At 38.8% G+C, this 8495-nt stretch overlaps 1 protein-coding gene across 2 annotated transcripts in view; it reads left to right on the top strand.

Annotated features, from left to right (window-relative positions):
- Window positions 1–62: 62 nt before the first annotated feature.
- The window catches only part of LOC124133913 (plasmolipin-like), a 48635-nt gene continuing 40202 nt past the window's right edge, over window positions 63–8495 (top strand). Inside the window, exon 1 of one of the 2 annotated variants that reach the window (XM_046498536.2) lies at window positions 63–155. The gene's annotated coding sequence lies outside the window, so the exon portion shown is untranslated. Of the gene's footprint in view, window positions 156–595; window positions 814–8495 lie in introns of those variants that run through there. The other variant, XM_046498598.2, reaches the window with a different exon arrangement.

The raw sequence follows: 8495 nt of genomic DNA, 5'->3' as shown, positions 1-8495 counted from the left end.
CAATACTGAGAACATTGAAAATGCTGTAAAATCCATTTTTGCAGTGGCTAGCATTGCATTCAAGCATTACAAAGTTGTCTGCTCTTGACTCCGCCCACTTGTCCGGAAGTGGCTTGTACTTCCGTTGGAGAAATTAGAAATTCTTTCGCTATTTGGTAAGTCTTTTTCATTCTCTTTCTAACTTACAGGTACTTTATGCATGGATATCCAACACTGATAAATTAACATATTGAACTAGTATTTCGTAATTGTTAATTGATTACGTATTTGCATCGAGTATTAGTGGACACATCGAGTTCCACAGTGCATGTACCGGATCGCAAAGGGGCACCTGCTGCCTGACGCTTCCCTCCCAGTCAAACGAGTTTGTCCCGCGCACAATCGTCTGTCAGTGGTAGTTTCTAATACCACTTTACCGTGTGCTCCTTGGTCATGACATTGATCCACACTGTGAAGGTTTTACCGACAGTCCGCTCTGACCTAATGCTTGTAAATCCATAAATTGAATTCGTTTATCGAGTGAATTTGTCACTGGCCGAGTCCCTTATGACAATATCAGCTTGTTATGTCACGCTTGTGTAGTCTCGTGTGTGTGTGTGATTAGCAAACAAGGCGTATATGTTGCGAGCGTAATATCAGGTGATAGGTTGCTACAAATATGTAGAACTGCACCGGGGCTATCATACTCGATCCACTCCCTCTTGTTGACATTGGACTTGGAGTGCGGATATTGGGAGTTGTAGTTTCTCCTAGTTGAGGGCGTTAGCTGTACAGGATCTTTAAACGTATTTCTTGTCAGATGTTGATAGAGAGGTAAGTGATGCAGAATTGTTCAGCTTTTGTAAAAAATAATTTTCTCATTTTCAAAATGAACTTTCATTGGCATAATATATATCCTTGTGTCACGGAAGTTGATCTTTTACGGAAAGTTGCTGAATATTAATAGTAATATTCATATATTATCTTTTTCTCCAATATCTTGCCTGTACACTTTTTTATTTATGACAAACAGTTCTGAAAGTGACACTCACTGTCAACAGAAGAGACCCAGAAAGCTCTGTCACACAGTTCGATCATTTGATTGGTTGGCTTGTTGCATAAAGGATGATGTATGGACGATCTCTTGTGTCAAAATCCGATTTAGAACAGTCCACAATTGTTTTATGATATTTTTGTCCATCAAACGTTCATTTTATGTTTTAGTATTGAAAACAAAACGATGAAAAGTCACAAATATCCAGCCTATTTACAAGGTTGATGCAGGGAGTTATTATTCAGGCTCATTATGACAGGGGCACCAAAACTTAGAATGTCGACGCACAACACGAACTGGCATGCATAAAAGTAAATGTGTCCAGTGCTGACATGTAGGGTGGGTACATTGTGCCCAGGTTGTAATGATCAGTGAGACATCAGCTTGAACCTCATCAGGTACAAATTGGTTACATTTGCAGCAGAGTTGTCGTCACTTGTCACATCACTATCGTACAAATCAAAACTATCGTCCTGATGTGCGTTGGTCCGTGAAGTTTCAGAAGTTACTTGCCTTCATTGCAGTGACGGTAGTTTTTCTTTTTGAAGATTTACTTGGTTTAGGTGCTTGCTTTCTGTTTTTGGGTGCCGATTTCACAGTCTGTTTGAAAATAATTTTATTCAGATTGACGTCTTTAGTGATGACCTTGCCCCCGACAACAGCGCTCAGAGCGTTTCTCTTTTCAGTAGGCACAGCTTTCTTGAAAAGTACTGTCGTCTTGTCTTCAAAGAATCCTGCAGGCTATATCATTGCCCTCAGTATGTGAAGTGACATCCTTGTCTCCAACTGGCACACTTGAATCAATAACACCAGTATCAGGATGCAGCAAACGTTCAGTCTACTTAAAATCTGTTGATGGCGCAAAGTTGATATTGGTGGTGGTAGATTTGTCAAATGGATAGACTTCACATTTCCTGAAAGAGAATTGCAAATTTGTTGGTGTCAGCGACTGGCTATAAGCTCTACAGCCAAGTTCACGAACAGAATGTTTATCTACTGAACTTGTGGCATTTTCCTGCATATACGTACGACGGAGGTTGTTGTAAATATTAGCAAAAGGTCCAAAGCAACCAACATCCAATGGCTGTAAATATGGGACGTGTGTGCAGGCAGTACAAACAAAATAATGTGATGCTGACATGCCTATTCGATAAGTGGAATAGAATACGTGGGATCTATGATCATCATACACAATAAGAAGTGGACTATCTGCAGACAGCATGCTTCGGGAAATGCTCTGTCAGTGCTGAAAAAGCTCCGTGTTTGACCAGCCAGAGTCGCTTACAGTGCCTGCTGCTCCAGGGGTACTTCCTGAAAGGAGTTCTTCCCGCATCCCCTTGCCCTTGAATACAAAATATGGTGGTATAGAACTACCAGACGCATTGCCGCAACCTATAACAGTTGTAGTACTTGATCTTGATGTTGTGACTGCAGCTGGAGTACTCTGACTCGATGTGACTACCGGTGGTGGGGTGTGATACAATGAGGGCATTTCTTCAGGTTGTACTTATCCGGATGTGCCCAAGTTCATTAAAATAATGAGTGACGATCTCCTCTGAGGTAGCTTTCGCTCTCTGTATCTCAAGGGATCGTGGCTTCTTCGCTGATAGATCAGGCCATCGCTTCATAAACCCATAGAACCACTGAAGTGATAGGGGTTGTTCATCCTTTGACTTCTATCCAAGATTGATTGCTAGGTCTGTGGCAGTAGTAGTAACCTCAGCCCTAGTACAGCCATACCCAAAATTTGCCTTGGCATCAATAAGTGAAACAAGTCCCTGTTCTTCTTCTATGGACAATGGTGGCTCTCTACCAGTATTACTACATTCAATAGAAATTTCCCGCTAATCCTGTCATGAAGTGTAGCAAATGGAACAGCAAAGGTAGTGGCAGCTTTCTTAATTTGCCATTCCATCCAAAACAGCATCATATGCCTTGTCTAGGGCTGCAGACAAATATTGCCTATTTTGGCCTCTTCTGGTTGGTTCACCATTGGTCAAAACCTGTAAAAATAAAGCTTTATTTTATATACATTGTATCATCAAAACTACAGAGACAGAAGTTCTCAAAAAGCATAAAGATTTCAATAAGAAATGGCCCTTACTTGTTTCCATAGTTCTAAATTTTGGTAAGCACATCATGTGTCTGATCACGTGACATTTACACCATGAAAGTAAACAAGCAGACGATAGGCATGCCGTCGATGCGTGAATTCATTACAATTGACATTTATTTGAGCTGATCAAGTTAATTTGTGATCTCGGGTTAAAAACTAGTTGTTTGCTGAATATGACTTACGTTTGGTAACTTGACACAAAGCATTTTCTGGTCCTAGTGAACGAAAGCAGTGTCGTCAGAAGATCAAAGCTGCAGGTATAGTAATTTCTCGTTACATATCGCGAGAAATATAGTTCAAAATGAAGTTACATGTTGATCGAACTTGTGTGGCTTGACGATGGTATGAAAACTAAATTGGATGTGAGGGGGTCCAACCAACAATACTAGACCCTTGTTCCCCTCCACACACACACTTTCTCAAACTACAAACTCAGCTGTGAATTTAGGTGATGACAATGATATTTGCATTATATTTGTTGAGTATGCCTAGCCTAATGTTATCCTTTTCAAAATAAAATGGATAGGTTTCCCCTCACTCTCATCGGTATTTTCAATGAATTATTTAAATATATTCCCAGACTGATCAATATGACTACAACTTTGCCATATGATGACAATCATAATTGAAGGCGGACTTGTAACTATTGATTATCCACCTGGGACAGCTGTGAACTTTACACAAAGCATCACTTCCAGTGACCCTCCATGAAATAGTTCCTATACTTGCTGAATCATCCCAGTCTGATACAGAGCTCCAGATAAGCTACGTATCTGCGTGAAATACGCATCAGAAATGCAGAAATACGCAGTAAAATATAATCCAAGCGTATCAAATACGCAGCGAACATTACAGATACGCTACAAAAATAAAACTTGTGCGTATCATCAAAATATTGTGAAGTAACCTCTGTATTCGATTAGCGAATCAGCAACTTATTTTGAAATTATAAACGGGCATTCCGTCAACCTTGCCAAACTCCAGGATGACAGTTACATCATGATCATTTGCCATCACACTTTCTTGTGGAAGTATCGTGGTATTTTTTAGTCCTATAAAGCTCTCGAACCCACACGACACCAGTTTGCAGGGACTAGATGAATAGTGTTTTTAAATATTTAACTTAAATACCCACATGTGTAAAAACTAGTGGGTAACTAACAGAAATTTGAATACGCAGATAGAATTACTGATACCCAATGATTTTAAAATGCATGGGTAAAATACCCACAACACCAAAAGCTTATCTGGAGCTCTGCTGATATAAGTCTGATATCTGACTTCAAATATTGTGTATTGTTATATGAATGTAGACTCGACCTTGACATGTCCCACAACCCCTTATGTGATCCACACAAGATGACTGCAACCATCTGGTAACTCTTTTTCAGTTATCGTTAAATTGATTGTGTCATATACATGATATAAGACAGCAAATAATTGAAATTGCTGACTTAAGACACTGTTAGGTGATTTCTCCAGAAAAAGTCTACCTATAGAGATTCTGCATTTTGTCAATAACAGCTGGCAACATCTATTTAGTACTAGCATATGTGCATGAATTTCACCTTTTTGAATTTAATCAATTGGCCGATAAGTATACCATGCACAATGTTGACTGAGGTGACAGCATCAATTGTGTAAGCTTCTATGTGGGCTGTATATTGAGATAAGGGTTCCAGCACCTACAGGCCTGTCAGCAATTGGCTTATTGACAGCAGTTTCTTCCGTGGGTCCCGGTTGTGGGGGCGCTAGGTATGTTTACAATGACATTTTAAATCCAGGGCGAGAACTATAAATAACTAGACTCATTGTCACTATGGCCTCAGCCATACTTTATTTTAGCCTGTCAGAATTCGTAGTGTGTATTAGAAGACTGTTGACCTTTCACTTGTCCAGTAGCTTTTGTAATTTTTTACTACTGTGAAAAGTGACGTTTCGGTATAGATCCTTATAAGATCGCTTTTCACAGTATTAAAGAAGTTGTTATCCATAGAAGTCTTGAAAAAAAATAATTTTGAGTTCATTTGTATGAAAAGAAAAAAATGAATTATTCTACATTGGAAAAAAGGACTATGGATTTAATCATATTAATGGATGTTAGGTTTCCAGTCACAGGTCTGCTGTGAAAATATTTTCTTGAACTCTTGATATTTGTTAAATGATGAAAAAAGTAGAACATATTTGGAGTTAGATCATGAATTAGAAGTGGCTAGAGTGTGTTTAATTGCGAGGGATATTGACCAGCAGCTTAACAGCAGAGGCAGAACTAGTCTCCCCAAAGCACTTGAAAGGTTCGCACATGTTGGTCGAAGCAACAGGGTTTTTTTCCTTTTTATTCAACATGTTAAAAAACTAGTTTAATACATGTCCTGAAAAACAACAAACCAAAACAATGATAACCATTGTTTAACCTTTCATCATATTGGTTTTCTTTTACCATGTCTGTAATGTTATTTAATATGTTAACAGGTGTTACAAACAAATCCAGTGTGTAATTAGAAGGCTTGTAACGAGCCATGGTCGGCCCAACATTTCATGACAGAACTAAGACCGTTTTGTATGTTGTAGCAATGGCTGTTGCCTCCTTCATCCCGAGTACAAATATTGATCTGCAGGCGGAACCTGCTATTTGGGTCACCATCCTGCGTGAACAATCGCGTCACTGCAGCGTGAAAATAATGGCAGATGCAAATAGTCAGTGTCGGATAATTGAGATCTCAGGTTAATATTTTCATAGTGTCAGAATTTGAACCTTTCTTCAAATGTTAAATAATTATTTTTTTTTAATTATGATGTATTTAGTGTTGCCATGTGATATTTAATTAGAACGGCAGTGAAATGTTCCCTTGTGTGTAATCATTTTGTAGTTAAATTGGTGATTTCAATATCCTGGAAATCCTGGCTAGTTGTACTGGTTGAGAACAACAGGGGCGCCATGACCCAAAGTGTCTGCTTCAAGGTCAATCATTGATGGATTGCTTGACCTGTAGGAGGGGCGGTCGGGTAGCCTAGTGGTTAAAGCGTTCGCTCGTCATGCCGAAGACCCGGGTTCGAATCTCGACATGGGTACAATGTGTGAAGCCATTTTCTGGTGTTCCCCGCCGTGATATTGCTGGAATATTGCTAAAAGCGGCGTAAAACCATACTCACTCACTCACTCACTTAACCTGTAGGTACATGAACTGAGTTAGTATGGTTTTTATGCTGCTTTTAGCAATATTCCAGCAATATCATGTCGGGGTTAAACCAAACTCACTCACTCACTCCAAGTTCGTTCAGATGTATTTCATAGCTGAGGATATTTTCTGTGAATAATCATTTGCTTTGTTCAGGTTTGTACTGTCGACATTCCTTACCGAGATGAAGGCAATGATTGGTTGGTGTGTGACACTCACAAGGTGTAATGTCACTGTATCAGCACAATAATGAAAGCCTATCATGATCACCTTCTGTATCCTTGTACTTGTATGTACCACTTATGAGTCAAAATGCCAAGCATTGGATATAATCTGATAACCAACTGGTCATTTGAATCCTATTTCTTCTGTCCAGACAGACGGCCATTGTTATTCTATATCCTTGTGTGAAGAGAAAACACTGGACGGGCTTGCCACGAAACAGGATAGGGAATTAAATGAAATAGTCCTGATCTGTTTTGTCTATTTATCGATTCATCACACATGTATTTTGTTTAACAAAGAACTTGACCAACGGACATCAAGGGTATATCAAGACCTGCTCAGAGTCCGATATTGGCCCCAAGTCTGCAGCAATTGTTGGTATAAATTCCCAAATGGGAATTAAGAATTCACATTTACATAATTAAAACTAATGCGATGGCTTAATCAAGGTGATTTTTGACTGATAGTAGGGCCAATAAAGAAAAAGGGCATTTTACGTTTTGTAATATAATGATAAATGCTCAGAAATAAGAACTTAAAGAACTTGATGGTAAAGTTTACTAAGTGACAAATCATTGAAATTATGACATGCAACCAGTGCCTGTGATCGAAAAAGCAAAACTAATCACGACCAACTTCCTGTCAATAATGTGTCCATTATGCATGCGTTGTGACGACTCAAGCATGCATGCAATATATTGCTGTACTTATTGTAATACATGAATTATTGTAACAAATTGCAATACAAAATTCAGACCAATATCTATCACTCCTAGCAGCTAGCATGGCCAGTGGAATGCAATGCTTCTTAATATTATGTATGTAAGTGAGCAAGGGAATAGCCCTCCACTATAACCCCAACATTTCACAATGGTTGGGGAAACTAGGTGTGCACTTCAGACAGGCCCAGGGCAAGCAAGCCACTGTTTTGATAGACAATTTGCCAGTTGCTTTGGTATATACAGTGAATGTCAAAGATGCTGACAGAAAACTTGCCGATTCAGCTAATACGTTACCACAATGTTGGGAGTGACCAAATTACCAGTGGTCTGGATGCTCATTGGCTAGCCCTAAAAGCATGATTAGAGCTGTAGCAGTATAATAATTCAGTTGTTAATTGCAATGCATTATTGATATTATCTTGATAAGCCATTTTTTTTTCAGTGTTTTTCATGAATTGTTATGTTAGAAATTAACATGCTTCATTACTGATTACATTGTAAGCATTATACCTAATCTCATGGTCATACTGTATCATGCATTTGGTACTTAAAATATATCGGAAAATTGACATAATTTTTATTTGGACTTGAAATGAAATTCATATGGTTAAAAGGCAGTTGAGAAGAATTACTCCTAATGCTATTGGTATTTTTGTTTGAAACTTCAATTTATGCAATAATATTTCAGGAGTCTGGGTAAAAAAATACATGATCAGCATTTTTTTTTAGTAATGTATGCATGTGTTATTTTGTGAACAAATCACATTGGTTTGACAGCTGATGAGTTCTCCATGAATATTTCAATAATAAAATCTGTCATTAAAAGACATTTCAACCATGTGTCAAATATTTGATGAAATATCACGAGTAAAGACATGACATCTTAGCTATGACGAATAACTGTTTGCAGGAGTGTATTTCCTCATTCAGTGCACTCGATGACAGCGTGACACACAACGGCGGTCACAGCATGACACACAACTTCACAGGGAGTTGACAAGAGGTAGTCATGTCTACTGAACCATGGTGACTTTGACCAAGACCTTGACCTTTGAACTTGTCCACTGTGCGTGACAGGATTGAGGGAGTTGTAAACCTGCTCCAGACGGGCCAAACTGCTGGCATCTTGGTATCAGTCACATTCCTGCTCCACAGGATATAGTCCTGCTTGTCATTTCCTTGCTGTGGCAATCAGTGCAGCTTTTCAGTACCATAGTCCC

Source organism: Haliotis rufescens, unplaced genomic scaffold (genome assembly GCF_023055435.1).
Source record: "Haliotis rufescens isolate VD_foot unplaced genomic scaffold, xgHalRufe1.0.p SCAF_17, whole genome shotgun sequence".
NCBI lineage: Eukaryota > Metazoa > Mollusca > Gastropoda > Lepetellida > Haliotidae > Haliotis > Haliotis rufescens.
Note: the sequence above shows the minus strand (reverse complement) of the source record. Positions and strands in the feature narration are given on the sequence as shown.